General features: G+C 38.7%; 1 protein-coding gene across 6 annotated transcripts in view; it reads right to left on the reverse strand.

The window, feature by feature from the left end:
• Nucleotides 1–18,315, reverse strand: part of LOC113644414 (transcription factor HIVEP3) — a 49,346-nt gene extending 31,031 nt beyond the window's left edge. For 2 of the 6 annotated variants that reach the window (XM_027149240.2, XM_027149245.2), the window contains exon 1: nucleotides 17,844–18,315. The gene's annotated coding sequence lies outside the window, so the exon portion shown is untranslated. Of the gene's footprint in view, nucleotides 1–10,936; nucleotides 11,129–14,683; nucleotides 14,766–15,762; nucleotides 15,907–17,507; nucleotides 17,667–17,843 lie in introns of all 6 variants that reach the window. The other 4 variants (XM_047810721.1, XM_047810722.1, XM_047810724.1 and 1 more) reach the window with 4 other exon arrangements.
• Nucleotides 18,316–18,660: the final 345 nt, after the last annotated feature.

The raw sequence follows: 18,660 nt of genomic DNA on the forward strand, positions 1-18,660 counted from the left end.
GCCACTCATGTCGGCACTGAAAAGAGCGTAGTTTACCCTTCAGGTGGCCATGTATTTAATAATCAAGTAAATATTTTTTACTTCTTTTAATATTTTCCTTATTTCACTGCTTTTCTGAAGCATCTGTTTCTTGTTTTACTTCTTCTTTGTTTTTGATTTACTTAGATCTTAAAAGCTCTTGTGTCCTGGGTTCAATCCTGGGCTTGGCTGAGTGTGTGTGGAATCTTTTTTATCATGTTCTGTCTATGTCTGTTATATCATGGTTTCCTCTGGCTTCTCTGGTTTCCTTCCACCACTCAAAAACTTGTAAGTAGGTGGATTGAATAAAATGCCCCTAGAGTCAAAAGTGTGTGTGTGTCTGAGATTGAAAGTGTAGTATAGTAAAGTGTAGTGAATCTATACAAGTGCAGACATGAGTGTAGACAAGAGTTTGAATTTGATTAATGATGGCTCAGTTTAAATGCTGTGCGTCAGACGTGAACAGGTGGTAGAATATCGAACAGCAAATTTATACTAATTATTTTTCAGCTCATTTTAATACCTCGATTGCACTAAAAAAAAAAAGTTACTGAGATATAATCAGTTGTGAGTGAGGGGTCTACTTCAATCCAGTACACCCACCTGTGTGCCTAAATCACCTAGTTCACCTAGTGCTTTAACAGTTTTTTAAAAGATATAAAAAGCAACACACTCCTCGCCTTACATATCTCACCTTTTTTTTTAAAGCAAACTGGAGTAAAGCTCCAAATCTGACAGTCATATAATGTGTGTGTGTGTGTGTGTGTGTGTGTGTGTGTGTGTGTGTCTGTGTGTGTGTGAGAGTAACAGAGAGTAAGTCAGAAAGTGAGTCAGAGAGTGAGTCGATTCAGATAGACATAGACAGATGGATACATACTTTGAGTATCTATAGAGAGTCAAAGAGTGAGTGAGTGAGTGAGTGAGTGAGTGAGTCAGAAAGAGAGTGTATGAGGAGTCATGAAAAAAGCTTATAAAGCTTATAGTAACAAAGCTGTGCTATTCAGCCTTGGGCATCATGTGTAAGGCTGCATCGGATCATCTGTTTAAGAATAATACATCGGATAACATGAATACACTAGATATGTAAAAGCATCCTCAAGTTAAATTTTATACTTTCAAAGATTTTGCACCTCCAAGACAGGGGTGGATAAACCCTCAGCCTGGGACAATTGAATTCATGGGAACAACAACAACATTGTTTGTTAATGTACTGCACTTCCTAATGTGAAGCACCTCAGCACTGTAACTATAGAGCATGATACAGATTCTGAAGCCCACAGCCTGCTCTGGTTGGCAGTAGAATGGTTTTTTTTCTGGATGGATTCATTTGCATACACAGATGAGAGATGACAATCTTTCCAGGAACATGTAGGAACACAGAAACCTTATTAAACAAAGAAAATAAAATCCAATCCAATGTGCTTCATTAGAAACTGCAATACAATATGATAACTGAATGTTACAATAAAATCTTTTGGTTTTGATATATTGTGGATCAGTATTTTTATCATAATGCCCAAAATGTCAGTTTCCCTTTTGTATCAATTGATTTGGAACTTGCAGGAAATACATCAGTATTAGTTTGAAGTAATGAAAAAATATTTTTAATATGTATTTAAATGAATCTATTATGATAATATTATGATTATAATAATTTATTAATGCATTTTTGAACAAAGCCTTTAAAGTGTGTTGAAGTTTTTAAAAAGCTAAAATTGTTTTGTAAAGATTTCAAACAAGATTTAACTGCATAAGAAGAATAAAAGAATCAAATAATGACAGATTAGGAATAAACAAAACGTTGAAAATCCAAAAAGCATATAAAGCAAACAAGCATGAGGATGAGACTGAGAATTTGGGTTATCCCAGACCACAATATTTGATATCCTAGGGCTTCCAGCTCTGACTCATATCCAATAATCTCAGAGGCTCACTGCAGTAAATCTAAACGTGAAGCTATTGGCTTTCTTTCCCTCTGCTATAGTTTCATAAACTCTTTCTTTAGTGAAGCGCTAAAATGCTGGTGGGGGCCAGGGCCTTTCCCTTTCCTTTTCTCTGCCCGTTTCCTTTCCTCCTTCAACCTATTCGGAAATCAATATGTAGAACAGTAGTGTGGAAAAATCTGCTCAGTCGTCAGAACTGCCTCATGTTGATTGATTACTTTTCGGGCTGAAGTCACTTCATCACTTTCTCAAAGAATTAAAAAATAAAACTACACTTAGCTTGTGTATATTGTAAGGGCCAGTGGGTAGAAAGTTGTGAGTCAGCATTCGATAAAACACATCTGCTTCCTTTCACATGTGCACTCTAAATCCAAATTAACCCCCAGTATGTAATAGAACAAAGTTTACAACAATGCAATTAATCATCCATCAGTCAGTCAAAAGATTCCTGTCACCACGAACACTCTCGCTCTCTGAGATGTGAGAATTACACACCAGCTTGTTTACACCAACTATGACAACACCCTATGTTCACGCTAATAAGTGACAAAGCAACGCTCACACTATAATGTACTTGTGAGACACAGAGCCATAATATCAGCCAAGCAGCAAAATGACAGTGAAAAATTTTCTCAATACAACAAATCTAAACTGATTATAGAGACATAAAATACATATTAATACATAATTACAGCATGATCACCATTCTTTGCTAATTTGCAAAGTAGCATGAAGAACAGAACGGATAAATCTGGAAATGGACAGTGCATGCAGTGCATCAAGTAACAACAACAGCATTTGCTATACATCCAGAAGAGACAAACTACGAGAGAAACAAGCAACCTGTGAATGTACAGTAAGGTTACATACAAACTCGTAAGTACAGTGTGTATCAAAGAATAGCTGAAAGGTGAATGATTGACATTCTAGATCTGACAAAAGTGTTCTGTGCAGTGTCCCTATGGGTGTCCTACCACAGAACTACAATCTGAAGCATAGAATCTGCCACTAAATTATCTCTCAGCTCTCTCTCTCTTTCTCTGCTCCCTACAGTGTTCCTGAATTCAGTTCTAGTTTGTGGTTGACCGCTCATGGACATTCTCTAGAGTTTGTTCAAGCACTACAAAGTCTCTCCAGTCTGTGAGGCCCTAAGGACCTTCACGTATTTCCTGTCTGTTTCCATTAAACTGTGCTATTAAATGTAAAATATAACCAAAGCATAATAAAGACGACGACAATGCAATCAAGGTTTCTTTAACGAGCCATCTGATAGAATGCCAGATTAACATCATAATCACTTCAATTTCAAGAAATGAGGCTTTGGCACAGAGAGAGAGAGAGAGAGAGAGAGAGAGAGAGAGAGAGAGAGAGAGAGAGAGAGAGAGAGAGAGAGAAAACCCCAGTGGGACCCACCAGCTTCCTTCAAATGTCTGCCATTTTCAACTCCCACTTACTGTATCAATCAGAACTTGTGCTTGATGTCATGATGTGTCATGATGCTTTTAGATGTTTAAATGTCCTGCACAAGAATGGAAAATACGACAATGTGGTGTGCCGACAGTGAAAAAGCTCCGTCTTTGGAGAACTGGGTGTTGTTTTAATACTGCATCTTTCCCAAACACCTCCCTTTCTTCTACACAGATCTGTCTGGAGGCATCAGCCACAGCCTGGGTAAAGTATTTTTAGAAAAAGTAAAGTGTTTGTTCATATATACATCTCCACATCCTACAGCAAGCACACAATGAAAGCCATCATCAGGCACACAGCAAAGTATAGTGCCTATGCAGAAATGATTACACACTGATTTTGTTAAGATGATCATTACAGTCAATTCCATGCTTGTTTTGCTCCATACAGAACCCAAATTCAGAAATAATCACCTGAAACATGAGACTAAAAGTGAAACTGATGAGCTTCTGTCTGTTTGCAAAACACTACAGAATGCAAATTGCAGTTCTGCATTCTGGAATTCATGCAGGAGAAACAAAATAGAGCAAAGATCCTCAGAACGCTCGCCAAACACCAAGCGGTGACCACAATCAGAGTGCATGAGTGCATTTTTCACAGTAGTAGCTGATGCCAAAGCCCAGATGCTCTTGTGATTGTCCTCTGACCAGCATCAGGGTTTTCCCTGACATAAATTTAAGTTGGCCGCACAAGTGGGGTTTTGTCTGTCTAAATGGAACGTGAGGATTTTTTCCACCAAACTGCCTAAAAAAACCTTGTATCTTTATTGGCTCTATCCACTGTGGTGTTGGTTAGAGGATAGAAAACACACAGAGCAATATTTTGTGCTCACTTGCCATATCTACCCTGAGCTGCCTGCAGATATGACCTTTCAACTTTTCTTTCATGCATTCCATTCATTAATTTATCAGTAACCATTTTATCCCAGTCAGGGTCATGTGGAATAACCCTCTGGCTCATGAGGAGAAAAAATACTCTATAAAGTATGTTAGTTTAACAACACACATGACAATTCTGCGGGTATAATATGTTCATACGCTAAAAAAAGGGACTCGAAAGAGTCCTGAGAAAAAAAACTTTTCATCAGAAAGGCCACACCAATATAACCAATATATCATAGCATGCAAGACTTAGCTTATTGTAGCCACTTATCAAAGCAGCAAGAAGCTAGATCCAGTGCTGCTGTTCAGAGTCCATTTCAGTTCATTTTAATGAGAAGGGAAAAGTTGGGTCTACTCTTTTCTTATGAGCCACTGCAGACATTTATAGTGTGTTTCCATGGTTACTGGATAGTCTGTCAGCCTGTATTTCTAGCAGTATGCTTCATTTTTTGTGAATGCTTACTTTTAATGTTTCACAAAGTGATAAAGATAGAAGAGATGGAAAGAGAGAAGTTGAAGCAAGCCGATGAACCTGGCGTGACATTTTCATCTCTGAGACTTCATTAACATAGTAACTCAGACACATTACCATGTGGCTCTCAACAAAAGAGGCCCATTTTATTCTGTTTGAGGACCATCTACCTTCTCCTAATTTAGATAAGTCCCAATGTCCCTTTCATCTCATTTACAGTTTTATCAGTTCAGGAGAACAAATCCATGAAGACTTTGATGTGAATTACACAACACCTGTCATAAGCACAGGCTCAGATGGGACATTGTTGTATACGATCTACCTACCTCAGGGCTTTCAGTTTTTTCCCTTAAAGATAATTGTGATGCCTCCGATTCTCTCATGATTTCCACACAAATGTGTAATGTACAATATTTATCTCTCTTCATTCCTTGTGTGTGAAGGAAAATATAAATAATGTGGTGGCATCATCTGGCATCTGAGCTGTTACGAGGCCTGAGAAGTTAGTGGGCACTATAAAAGACCTGAATCATAAATCTACATATTTGTTTTTAAAATACTAGCAGCATGCACGCTCCAAATACTCTATGTGGTTAACTGCAGTTCCACAGGATGAGCTCATATAATGTGTTAACAATGCAGATCCAACTATAGCTACGATTGCTACGGTGTGTGTGGGTGTTTGTTTGTCAGATTGTTTCCTCTCCACAAAATCTTCCACTCAGGCATGGTGTAATGCAATGTTATTGGATCCTGGTCTTAATGAAATTAAATCTAGTGTTTAAAATAGGGATTTGTAAAATGAGCTCATCGTGAAAGAAAGGATGTAGTAGTAGTTCCTTCTGGAGTCTTAAAGGGATAGCAAGCTGAAAGAAAACAAAAAAGTTTTTTTTTTTTAAGCCTCACCACTATACTGAGCACAGAAATAAACCAGCATTTTACTCATCAATTTCCAAAAAGGCAACAATTAATGATTAAATGTAGTGAATACTAGGATTAGCTCCTAAAAGTTCAGCTCTAACCAAGCTCAAGCAGCTAATGTAAGCATTCTATGTAGACAATGAGCACAGACAATCCCCTCAATCATTTACTTCATACAATACACATCATTAGCCAAAGTACTTATTAGGACTTCAACAGCTACTCGATAGCTTTAATACTTTAAATTATTGGCAAAAAATTTAGTTATTGATTTCTTTTATAAAGCCTGCTGAAGGCAGGCACTACTGTATGTCAATTCACCTCACACCACAAGCAGCAAAGCTTTTAGAATCAATTTAACCCAGCAGCTTTTACATTTATGGCATTTGGCAGATGTCCTTATTTAGATTGACTTACATTTACCTCATTTTACACATCTGAGCAGTTGAGGAATAAGGGCCTTGCTCAAGGGCCCAGCAGGGGCAACTTGGTGGTTCCTACAGTATGATTTTGACTGACAAACAACACTGTTTCTTTTTTAAAACATACCGAAATATATATCTAAAAAGGTTGGCTCAGATGGAAGGATGTAGGAGTCAATATCAAAAGAGTCAATTCCCTGATCACAGGCACTACACGTTCCAAATCTTTAGAGGCAAATCCACACACTGAAAATGATTCACCCTGCAACACTGCAAGAAAAAATAAATAAATAAAAAAATTACAGTAAGTAATCTTAGCATCCAAGTGCTGTATATTGAGGGCAATGGCCTTTTTGTAAGCTGACTGGTCGGCTTAAAAAAAGGCAAGACCCTCCTCTGTGCAACCAGTAAAGATGTAAGTAACTTCATGGCCTTATGTTGGTTAAGGTGTCTGGTTTGGAAAAAAATGGCTCAAAATGTGGTTGATAATTGTTATGAAGGATACAACATTGTATGGTCATTTAGTAAGCATTGCCAAAGCAGTAGGATTCATTGATTTGATTAAATTCCACAAAAATTAGTAGACTGATCCTACCATTCAGTCATTATCTAAACCACTGACCCTTCTATTCCAGGGTACTCAGGGCACAAGGCTTAAGGGGTGCCAAACTATCACAGGGCACAAATGAACACTCATACAGATAATTTAGAGATGCCAAACAGCCTACCATGCATGTTTTTGGATTTAGGGAGGATACTGGAGTTCCCATAAGAAACCCCAATGCACTTGGATAACATGCAAACTCACAGGGTGGAGACGGGAATTGAACTCCATACCCCAGAGATTCCATCCACCATGATACTAAGCCACCATATCCCACCAGGAGATTAATCAATTATCAAAATAATTAGCTGCAATAGTTTTACTGCAAAGACTCATATCCTAACTTCTAACAACCGTGGACTGAGCTTTACAATACTGTATCTCAACCAGACCAGTGCTAGCTAGCTATTGTATTAGCTTAAAAAACGAAAAGGATATGTTTTACATTTACGATATTTGGCGAACGCCCTTATCCAGAGCAACTAACCTTTATCTCATTTAAACAGCTGAGCAATCAAGGGTTAAGGGCCTTGCTTAGGTGCCCTGGAGTGGCAGCTTGGTGGCAATGGGATTCAAACTCGCGACCTGTCTTTTGCTCTTGTCTAAAGGCTTTTTTCACATAATGCGATTAATTATTGAAGGTAGAAGATTTTTTAAACATGTTCCTTTGGTTCTAAAGCAGTCTGGTAGAAATGCTTTCAGTTTGTCTATGGGTTTTCTATGAGTAATCATACTCAGACATGTAGAGCATGATACTTCTCATACCTCAATGCTGCTTTAGACTAAAGTGTAAACCACTTTTCTGTAAATATTGAGAAAACTGTGGACTGCTTGGTTAGGAAACACTGCATACCTGGCCACTCGCCCAACCTTATTTGGAAGGACCATACACTCTGAACAGGGCCAGGCTGTTTGCACAGTCTACCACTGTGTGTATGTGTGTGGAGGATACACGACTACATCTCCCACACAGGCAGACAGGCACGCACACACATACACACATACACACACACACACACACACACACACACACACACACACACACACACACACACACACACACACACACACAAACTTTTACTGTGTGTGAAACCCAGCTGAGACTCTCTTTCAAGGACATTCATAAAAATATAGGGCTTCCTAGAGTATAAGTGAACAAATCGCATGTCTGTGTTTACAAGGGGGAGACCCACACAGAAGACATAACATGGTCATTCAGAATATTCATTAAATAGTAAATAGTGCTGTTGTAATACCTTTTGATATTGGTACAGGATTATCACTTAAAAAAATAAAATAAAATTTCAATTATTAAAATATATTTAAAAAAAATACTAAAATATATACTAAAACTAGTGACAGGAAACATATTGATCATTTATAATAAGTACAAGAATGCAGAGACATTTTGATACTGTACCTTAAACCACGAAACACAACTTGCAAGGAAATGAGGAACAGGCTTTGATTTTTAAGTTCTTGCCCTGTATTATAAGGACATGGGATATTTCCTTTTTTACATTAACAGCATAGAAATCTCAGTCTTGCATCCTTAGATAAATCCCTCCTCCTTCACTAGAACTGGCTAAGACTTTATGGCTAACTCAATCAGTTCTTCGAGTAGGCGTTTAAAAAAAATCATTCACTCTAACCACAGAAACCTACATATTTTCCAACAAATACTTTATGCTATACTTTCACTGCTTGACATGGTTTCATTTCACTGTTGTATTCTTTGTTGTGTCCATGGATGTGGTTTTATGTGAAGGGAATCTATGCTTTAATAATTAACAGGTAAAACAGCTAAGTGCCTGTGTGACTGTTTGTTCGTGCCCAAATTAGAAAATTTCTTTTTTTTTTTTTTTACAGTTTCAGTTTTCAGTCATTGGCTTCATGTCCTAGACAAACAACCTGAGATTAATTCATGCCACTAGTGTTAAAATGTAGCAGTGTACTGTTGTCAGATATTTTACATCTCGGTGCTTTTTAATGCTTATACTCTTATGCAACCCAATATGGAAACAAAAATCCCCAGGATAGGCAATACAAAATCTTATTGTACTTTAGTACTCAGCTGTAGAATTTGATAAAACTGAATCTTGTTCACATGACAACTACCCTCCTCTATTCTAGAACAACTCCTTAATGCATAATTAAAGACTGCTAAAATTATCTGCTCTTTAAATGACCTTACCTGGCAGCAGCAGGCACAAACACAGCTATGGGCATCATGAAACCTAGACAAGAGAGTGATGAGATAGCTGCAGTTCTACATGTGGACCGAAGGCCTCGGACAGAACGGGTGGCCTGGTACACTAAACACATCCCACTGATCAGTGTAGGGCATGGATTCACAGACTCATACTCCTAAATGTACAGAAATTATTGCTATGGATCATGAGCAATTAATAATGTAAAATTACTAAACATGATAATTAAATATAAAATGGCATTAAAGCATAAAATCTTGAATAATTTAAGAATTTCTTTTAAAACATGATTTTTCAAAAATATTTTGCTAAATGCACCAAATGCAAATGTGTTTTTTTGGAGGTTTTTTGTTTGCTTTTTGTTCTTTAATGATCAATATCTTTACAATTGATATTTTGTGATCGTCCCTAGGTCCATTTTTCCATTACATGAGAACCATTTATGCTCCTTCATAATCTTAAGTTTGAGCATCTGGATTTTCATCACAGGTTTATAGTAATGTTCAGGTCTGATATTGAGGTGATTATTACAGGGCATCGGTTTTGTGTTTCTTTAACCATTTCAGTATTGATTTGGAAGTATGCCTGAGTCATCATCCTGCTCAAAACTGTGGCCAAGTCTTGGCATGAGAAACCAGGAAGCTTGGCATACTCCCAACAGACTCAAAGCATCAGTGATCCACCCCCATATTTTTACAGTGGGTATCAGGTGCATTTCATTGTGTGCAGCCATGTAGTATTGCCAACATTTTGACAGTGTGAATGACCAAAAAGTTTGACTGTGGTTTACCCTGACCACAACACAGATTCACTCAGGATTTTTTTTTCCAATGCTTCAAATGGTGTTATGAAAATGGTGTTTAACGGATGATTATGAGCTCATTTCTTCTTTATTCATCATCCTCCTAATGTGAGGCAAAGTGTGCTAGAAGGTGCAATTCCTGGGAAATTTCATTCATGTGAAACCTCTTGTTAGGGTCCATTATTATAAAATATAGACCTAATATAAAATAAATATTACTGCTCTTAATTATATACCTTTTTATGTATTTATATATACACATTACCTGATTTGTGCAGGTAAAGAAATATCTGTCTCTTTTGTTTTAAAGTTCTTTAGTCATTCACATGGTTATGGTTGAAAAAGCGAATGTTCCAGTGCTCTGGAAGGATTTCACAATCAAGATACCCCTTAAAATGGCTGTCTAGAGGCTGCTGTGGAGCTGACAGACTGACAATTTACTACATAAATGAGATACACATTTAAACAAAGCAGAGACAACATTGTATGAAACAGTAAACTTCAGCAGAGTTTAAAACATAGTAAATCAAATTTATACTGTAGCATGTATCCAGATAATGGACTGTCTCAGAGGGGAACTTACCAAGAATATTTGATTTTAGAGCCTAAAACCAACTGGGCAGTGAGTTCAATTAAACAGCCACCCAGGCCAGGTTTAAAATGCACAGCAGGTCTGATGGTGGTACTCAGAGCTGTGCAGTGATGGTTGGCTAATGCTGTACAGTATTGGTGTGTGATATGTTGGACAGAGTGGGTGTGTGTGATCTCTCACTGGGTTTGGCAGCACTCTTGCTGCTGGCAGCAAGGCAGACAGCTGCAGAGAGCAGGGACTCTAAGAACCCCCGGTTATGTAAGCAGTGACAGAAGCTCTGATTCAGTCACTCTGCTTACAGGACGAGACCCAGGGTTTCTGGATCAGACTGATAAGCTTTTTGCAAATACTCACATTCAACTACTGTACTCATATATATATATATTATATATATATGGTTATACGGTATGCACGTGGTGTGCAATAGTCAGGTGGAACATACCAAAGTAAAAAGATGCTATTCTATTGAATTATTAGGTTTATAAAGTCTACGACTACACAAACACAGACACACCACTACACCAAAAAATAGTCGCAATCGTGCTCATGAAGGCTACTCATCTATAGCACAGGGATAGAATAACAACAAATCCTAGTGTCTTACCCAAAGATCTAATACCACAGAGGCGAGGGATTGTGTTCAGGAGAGCTGCCTACTGCTGCTAAAGCCTCACAGCTGGAGGAATATCCAACCAAAACCTCTTCCTCCCCTGAGTGCACATCTCTCCAGCTAAACGTGCATGCTCCAGGATATCTCACCAACTCCCTCAAACAACCACTCAGACAACTGAGAGCTCTAAAGTAAAGGGAAAAAATGGTGAAAACACATGGACACAGACAGAGAAGGAAGTTGAGGTTACAAATAAAAGAAAGTGGAAGGCAGATACAGAAAAACATCGGGATTTAAAAGTGGAGGTATTTTGTGTGTGTGTTTGTGTGTGTGTACACGTCAGTGAGAGAAGCGAAGCGATGAAGCAGACAGTGTCTGTCTCCTGTTGTCCAAACAGCTGAGTCACAAACGCTCAAGATCTACTTCTTCAAGCCAAGAATTTAAATGAGTATTAGTAATAATGGAAAAAAAAACCCAACTTGTACTGTACTTCATCTACATAGTATAGTTCGAGTCTGAGCTATATCTACTTCAGTGAGCATGTTTTGATGGAGACTTCAAAACACTTCTGCTAAATGATATAAATAATATTAAAGATAAATAAATAAATAAATAAATAAATAAATAAATAAATAAGATATGAAGCTATTCACAAAAGGACACTAACGTAGTAAGAGATTTAGTCCTTATTCACTATTTCTGTGTATAATGGCATGACAAAATGTAAAAGATTCTAAGGTGCAAATGAAAGAGGACTTAAAATAAGATGAACTCAGACACGAGTTGTGCCTCATGCACAAAATATATATGTGCTTATCTTAAACACAAGTCTTCATCCAGCCATGAAAACATCTAAAACAAGTCTTGCTATAAATGCATTTTTGTCCTGTGACTGGTCACTGAGGACAGTGCTATGAGTTCCTAAAGGCATACTTGTGGTGTTCATGGTGGTGATGCACTGCAGTGTTGCAAAAGTGAGCGGAACGCACAGTAAACACAGCTATTCATGCAGTCACCGCGGCTAAAAGCATGGCTAACATTGGTGAACTGTTGTAAATCATCAAACAATAACAAGTCTGTGTCGCTTAAGTATCACGCAGATATTTATTGTTTAATGCACCATTGCTACTCTAGGCTATTTACAGTGGAACCGCAGTCAGGCTGATCAGCTGAGTTTGCTTCTAAAGACAAGGAAATGCTATCTTCATCTGCAGAGGTAGCCAACACTCCCCTGGGTCCAGGCCAAATAATGTTTAACAAGACCGCACAGCATTCGCCTAGACGCCTGACCTAAATTACACCCAGTCAGCAGCACGGCGCTCCAGGACAAACCTGCAAACTACTGCTAGTGTCCGACACTTGGGTAACAAAAGATATATTACACAATTACGAAGAACAGGAGACACAACAAAAGCGCTTTATCCATGGACAAAAATGATGACAACGAGACGATACTTTGCTGAGGAGCTCTTTTCAGTAAGAAATTACAAAATTCTACCACTTGGCCCAGGAGACTGAAATGTTACTGCTGTAAACAAGTGTTAAGGTCTATGCACTCATGACAGCACTGTGAATATCTTTCATTAGAAATGGCGGTACTGTGTGTGTGTGTGTGTGTGTGTGTGTGTGTGTGTGTGTGTGTGTGTGTGTTGGCAAGTTTTGAAAATATTATGGAAACACAGTGATTGTACAAGCTTACACATAGGTGTAGGGCTTCATACTAAACCCCATGCTAAGCATTAATCTTAACATCAAGGTCATGTTTCTTAGGTGCATCATATTTCTTGTTATGCCAACAACGGAATATTCAAGAGTCAAAAGAGACTGAGTAAGTGAGGACATTGTGTGTGTGTGTGTGTGTGTGTGTGTGTGTGTGTGTGTGTGTGTGTGTGTGTGTGTGTGTGTGTGTGTGTGTGTGTATGTGTGAGGTTGTGGGAGTTATATTTATAGATCTCAGCATGCCTTTCCTCGTGGGTGCAGGTGCTCAATTATTCCTCAGTGTTTTAAAGAACATGAGCAACAACTAATGACATAAAAAAATTGTCTCAGCCTGAGATTTTTCTGTCCCAGGGGACTCTGTAGCCTGTCTGTACACAGCCACGTTACGAACAATGGCTGAGGGATATTCCAAGTGTGAGTGTGTGAGCATGGGTTTACATTACATGGACCGAATAAGAAGACATTCCAGCAATAATCAAATATGTACAAATCCACTTTTAGTCAGCATGAAATGTTTTGTAAATCATCATTGTTGAAAGTTTTTTTGGCGAGTTAAAATTATTTACCAGTTTACAGGGGTCAGTTTTTAAATAGAATAGAATGATTTACAAATACAAAAGATGTGTAATGATTAGAATCACTCTGTATGATGTTAATGCACAAATTCTGTTGTGTTGTTCAAGCTATATTATAATTTTAATGTATTCTATCCACCTAATTCTATCCACCTACACTACACGGCCAAATGTGTGTGAGCTCCTGACAATCGCACCAATACCACTGTGTCATTATAGTAGCCCAGGCACAGTTAAAATCATTCTAAATAACCCTGACTGCTAATCCACACAGCATTGTACTTACCTCACAATACAAGTCTGACGGCACTGCAGCTCAGGCCTAATACTAAACGAACACCAACACAAATGAACAAGCCAGCTGCCAATAGAGCAACAGTGTTAGAACCAGTACTCCCTCCTTCTCATGTGGGACCTGAACCTCTGCTTTGCAGGTGATATGTTTCTAGGATCAACATGATGAAATTAGCCTTATGCTAACTAAACTATGAAACTTGCACAATGTCAAGCCAACACACAATGCTGATATGAAAACGCACGTAACGAAGAGCATGTGGTCGGAATGGCGGCGCGGACGCTGGCATGCAGAGCTCCAATGGCATAGCTAATGATTAACCGATCACAGACACAGACACCGAGTGAGAAGTTTAGCAGTTGCTCGGGCGAGTGAATATTCTTAGGTAAAAGATTCTGATCAAGAGAGAGAGAAAGACAAGCAGAATATTTGGATTGATGGCAAAATAGCAGAGAGAGGTATTATTTATACCATTATGCACAGAAACAGTGTTATGAACACAATTGTTCACTCTCTGTAGCAGAAAAAATTGTGTTCTCAATGAGGATTTTAACACAAGGAAGGTGTGAGACTAGCCATAAAATAGACACAGTTCTTATGCCAGGTTTTTAAAAACAAGCACATTCATATTTCAGCAGCATCACTTGCTTTTATAGCTTTATTTATTTATTTATTTATTTTTTAATCGGCGCAAGGTGAGACAACCATTTAAGTTTGATTCAAAAAAGAACAATTAGACCAAAATAAAAAATACTCAAACTATCAAACTAGAGCTGTGTAATAATCTAAACTAGCCAGTGTTAAATGGAAAACAGGGCTCTGGCAGAGTGTCAGTGGCCGGTGAATAGGTTTAATACGATTGAGAGACTGTTCTTCTACAGCGAACACATCAAAAAAAATCAAAGCAGGAGTTAACAGCCATGTAACATCTTCATGCATGGCAGATCGAGGCACGGGCGAACGTAGCTGAACTGTTAACTGATAGATGCTCAGGTAGGTCAACCTCATGCAGCATGGCCTTATACTTCACATGCATGTCCTTGCATCCTTCATCCATCCTCCTAACTGCGAATGCCATACTCTCTCTCTTGATATATTACAAGGCTGTAAGCAAGAGATTAATAAGTGAAATGAGAAGTGTACAGTGCTGACCTTTAAGTGTTTTTATGTGCACTATTTCATGCTGTTAGACTTGCTTGGGGTGTTCCAAGTGTTTTGAGAAATGTGCTGTCACCTAAAGGGAAAAGAGGTAACAGACTGAATAATAGCTCAGGGGGGAAATGTTGAAAAATACAGAATATAAGAATATTTTATCTATTATACCTGCTATAACTTGGATTTAGTTTTAGGGTGTGCAACTAAAATTTGTGAACTAAATAAAATTCCTTGCTTATAAAAGTCTCTACACAGGTCTAGTTCCATGGACTCTGAACAGGTGAGACACGTCAGTTTTGAACTGGACGCAGAAAATAAAATCTCTACAATCGCTTTTCATCATTCCCTTTTCACCTCTAAGTCATGTTGTCTCTAGAGCAAATAAAATAAATCTATAAGTCTGTGAAAATGCTTCTATACCTCGATGAGCTTCCAACGAAATAATTTACAGGAATACATCAGTCACCTGATGATACTGTATCCAGTGATCAACTCATTAACTGCACATTTTTTTCCCCTTAAACTGATTGTAAATGGCTTGGTTTCGACCCACTGACTAAATTTGCATGGTCTTCATCTAGATCCATGTCATCCACCAGTTTACAACCCCTGCTTTCTACAAACTCTAACACCAGTCTGACTCCCTAATACTAGCAAATCGGACTAAAATCTTTCTGTGGATTTACAAAAGGGTTTTAAAAAAAATTTCAGGGTAAAGGCAAAAAATTTTTTTTTCACTCACTACTATGCCAGTTAAAATACTGACTATTACTACTTCTACTACTACTACAACTACTACTACTACTACTACTACTACTAATCATAATAATAATATCTATCAAGCACTAAAGTCCAATTCAAACAGAGCTGTTCAAGCAGTTAAAAAACGTGACCAGGGAACAGAAGCAAAACTAAGATCATTATGGTGACAAAGAGAGAAAGTGAAAGGTAAAAACAGCAGTTTAAATAAGTGCTATTTGTACAACAGTATCCCGAAGCATTCAGACAAATTATCTTACAAGTCAGAGCGTCACTTGGTAATCTTCAACAGATACCACCTGAGATGTTGAACACACCTGTAGACATACACAGCCAGTCGTGTTTGATTTTCAACAGCCTCAAGCACACCGCTGAGCTGTGCAGGATATGTGGAGAGGAAGGAGACGGAGCTGGATGTAATGGAATGACCAGCTGATTGGCAAGACCTTAACCCACTCGAGCTGTTATGAGAGATGGGGAATCAAAAGGTGACAATCCTTTTCCGCCAGTGTCTGGGAAGGCCTGCGATCTCTGTATGCAATAGTAATGGCACCTACGGGAGGTTTTATTAATAAAATAATGATTCGACGGTCAAAAATACTTAAGATTTATATATGTACATTATTGATTTTCTCCCTTTCAACCTTTTGTGAAAAGCGAGGTGTCTCCCAAACATCTATCAGGCAGCGTTTATACACACGAATCAGTAAAAACACGGACTGACCCAGAAAAACACGCAGTGGTTCAGTCTTATGTTGACAAATTTTCTTTCAAATGCCCCATTTTGCATGTTCTAGCATAATAACACATTAGCATTTATAATGCTGCTGATTCAGCCAATGAATACAGTGCTAGAGCTAGAAAACACAAGAGTAATGAGTAATTAAAAGAAGGGGGGGCAGCAGCAGGGCCACATCTTGCTTAAAAAAATAATGCAAGCAGTATTCATTAGAATTCTTAACAGATGTAAAACTTCTGCCACAATAATCATTTCATTTCAAATCTCTCATATATTGTCTGTCAGAGTAAAGCGACAGTATTGCAGCTCGAATTTTCTGCCACAGGGACAGATTAGGTCTATTGAATTCTTATAATATGTTTGTTAATATCTCTAAACGAAGATCAGAGCATGATGATTAAAAAACCCTTGAGATGGCAACCGTAACAATTTTAACACCCCTGCGTGCAAATAACAAACAAACAAAAAAAAAAAATCACAACCGGATAAATTTACAACAAAGAAAATAATACTCTGTATTTTCTGAAATATAAAACTATTGAATACTACTAGACTACTACTAGAACTATTGAAAATATAAAACTAATGAAACTAATGAATAATGATTGACGATCAAATTTCCATGAAAATGGACAAGCAGCCTATAAAATATTGGTTCATCCTGAGGGGAAAACGCAGTCAAATCTGTTTCCGTACTCAACACTTTTCCAGTATTTAGAACAATATAAGTAGATCTGAAGAAATCTTGAGCACTTTCCTCCTGTCTAAGGAACATAACATGTTATAATAACACTACGTCCAACCCTTTGCTCACACTCCTTGCTTTAAACGAGCATAAAGATGCTCAGCACAATAACAAACATGGTAGAGATGCGGTGGGTGAACGGTATCAAGGTCAAGAGAACCCCACTTGATGTGAGGAGTTTTTTTTCAATCCAGCCCCAAAAACAAGCGTCAGAGTTTAACCACGGCACAAGACGATGGACGAAAGTGATCTGCACAGGTGTCTGACTGGATACACCTGAGTTATGTTAATGTACACTTAGGTGTCACAAATAATAGATGTGCTCTAAATTATAAATCAGTTTTATTGGCATCAGCAGGTGAAATAAAAGGTGGTGGGGTTTCAATAACGTGGTCTGAGATTAAAGCGTGGTGGTTTGTTCAGGCAGCTTGGGTTGTCAGTCCAGGAGCTGCAGTTTGACTGAATGAACAATGTATAAACTTCATGAAATATTTGTAGCCAGGAGTGAACAACGAACCTAGACCATGCTGGTGTGTCAGTGTGTGTTATAGCAGTACAGCTGTTAAATAAATACTCACATCAGCAGTTCTCCAGGTTACATGGAACACTCCGGATACACAGCAAGAACGAGATCTCTCTCTCTCTGTCTGTCTCTGTCTGTCTCTGTCTGTCTCTCTCTGTCTCTCTCTCTGTCTCTCTCTCTGTCTCTCTTGTATTTATCATGTGTGATTCTGAGACTGCAGACAAACGAGACATTGCTTTGCTGTTGTCTTTGTGCCAGCTGGGTTACAGGAAGTCCATGCTGACTAACCCTTTGGAAAAACTAATGGTACTTTCCGTGTCAGTGCATGGATGTGTGTGTTATCTGTGTACACCTTATGTCACAGGTAAACAGCGCACGTGCCCGCTCTTACCTGTCACTGCTGCGGTCGTTTTATTCCGTCATAAAGACGAGTCCTGAGGTCCGCATCCTTGTTATACGACGTGTGAGCACTTCTCTCTCTCTCTCTCTCTCTCTCTCTCTCTCTCTCTCTCTCTCTCTCTCTCTCTCTCTCTCTCTCTCGGCTGTTCCTTCTTTCCCCTCCTTCTTGTCAAACGGGAAGCGCGATCCCGACATCCAGCCGCGCAGCACAACACACACTCTGAAAGCCACGCAAAACAAGTTCGCGCCGCTCCGCACCTCCCCGCACGAGACGCCTCGAGGGCCACGCCCCCTCTTGCCTCCCGCCACTGGACACTCTTAAAGGTTTTATGCTCATTAATAATCATGAGGCAGCGTCAATCCTCGGCGCTCATTGGCTCAAAAAGTCCCTCCGTTTTGTTTTTTTTCTTTCTTCCTTCCACCCCCCCTCCTTCTCGCCTGAGGCCGCTGTCAGATGACGTCATGGAACATTCCAAAAATTCCAATTCGCAGCATTCTTCAATGGAGGACCTTCAAGAATCGAACCTCGCAGTTGTACAGAAACTATATATATTTCATTCATAAGCTGTCCTTCACACTGGGATACATATTTGCTCATGGAGCCCCACTTAACAAGCTGTGTTTATGACTGCTGCTCCACAGGCAGCACTGTCAGTGGGGTGTCTGGGGTTCTGAAGAAGATGGAAACATCTGATTATGTACAGGACAAGGTTTCATTAGCACAATACCTGATTTGGTCATTCATGCAAAATGAATAGCTACATAATGGCATGGACACTTGTGTTCCACAGCAGTCATACTCAGTGTAG

The sequence above is a fragment of the Tachysurus fulvidraco genome, chromosome 3 (assembly GCF_022655615.1).
Source record: "Tachysurus fulvidraco isolate hzauxx_2018 chromosome 3, HZAU_PFXX_2.0, whole genome shotgun sequence".
NCBI lineage: Eukaryota > Metazoa > Chordata > Actinopteri > Siluriformes > Bagridae > Tachysurus > Tachysurus fulvidraco.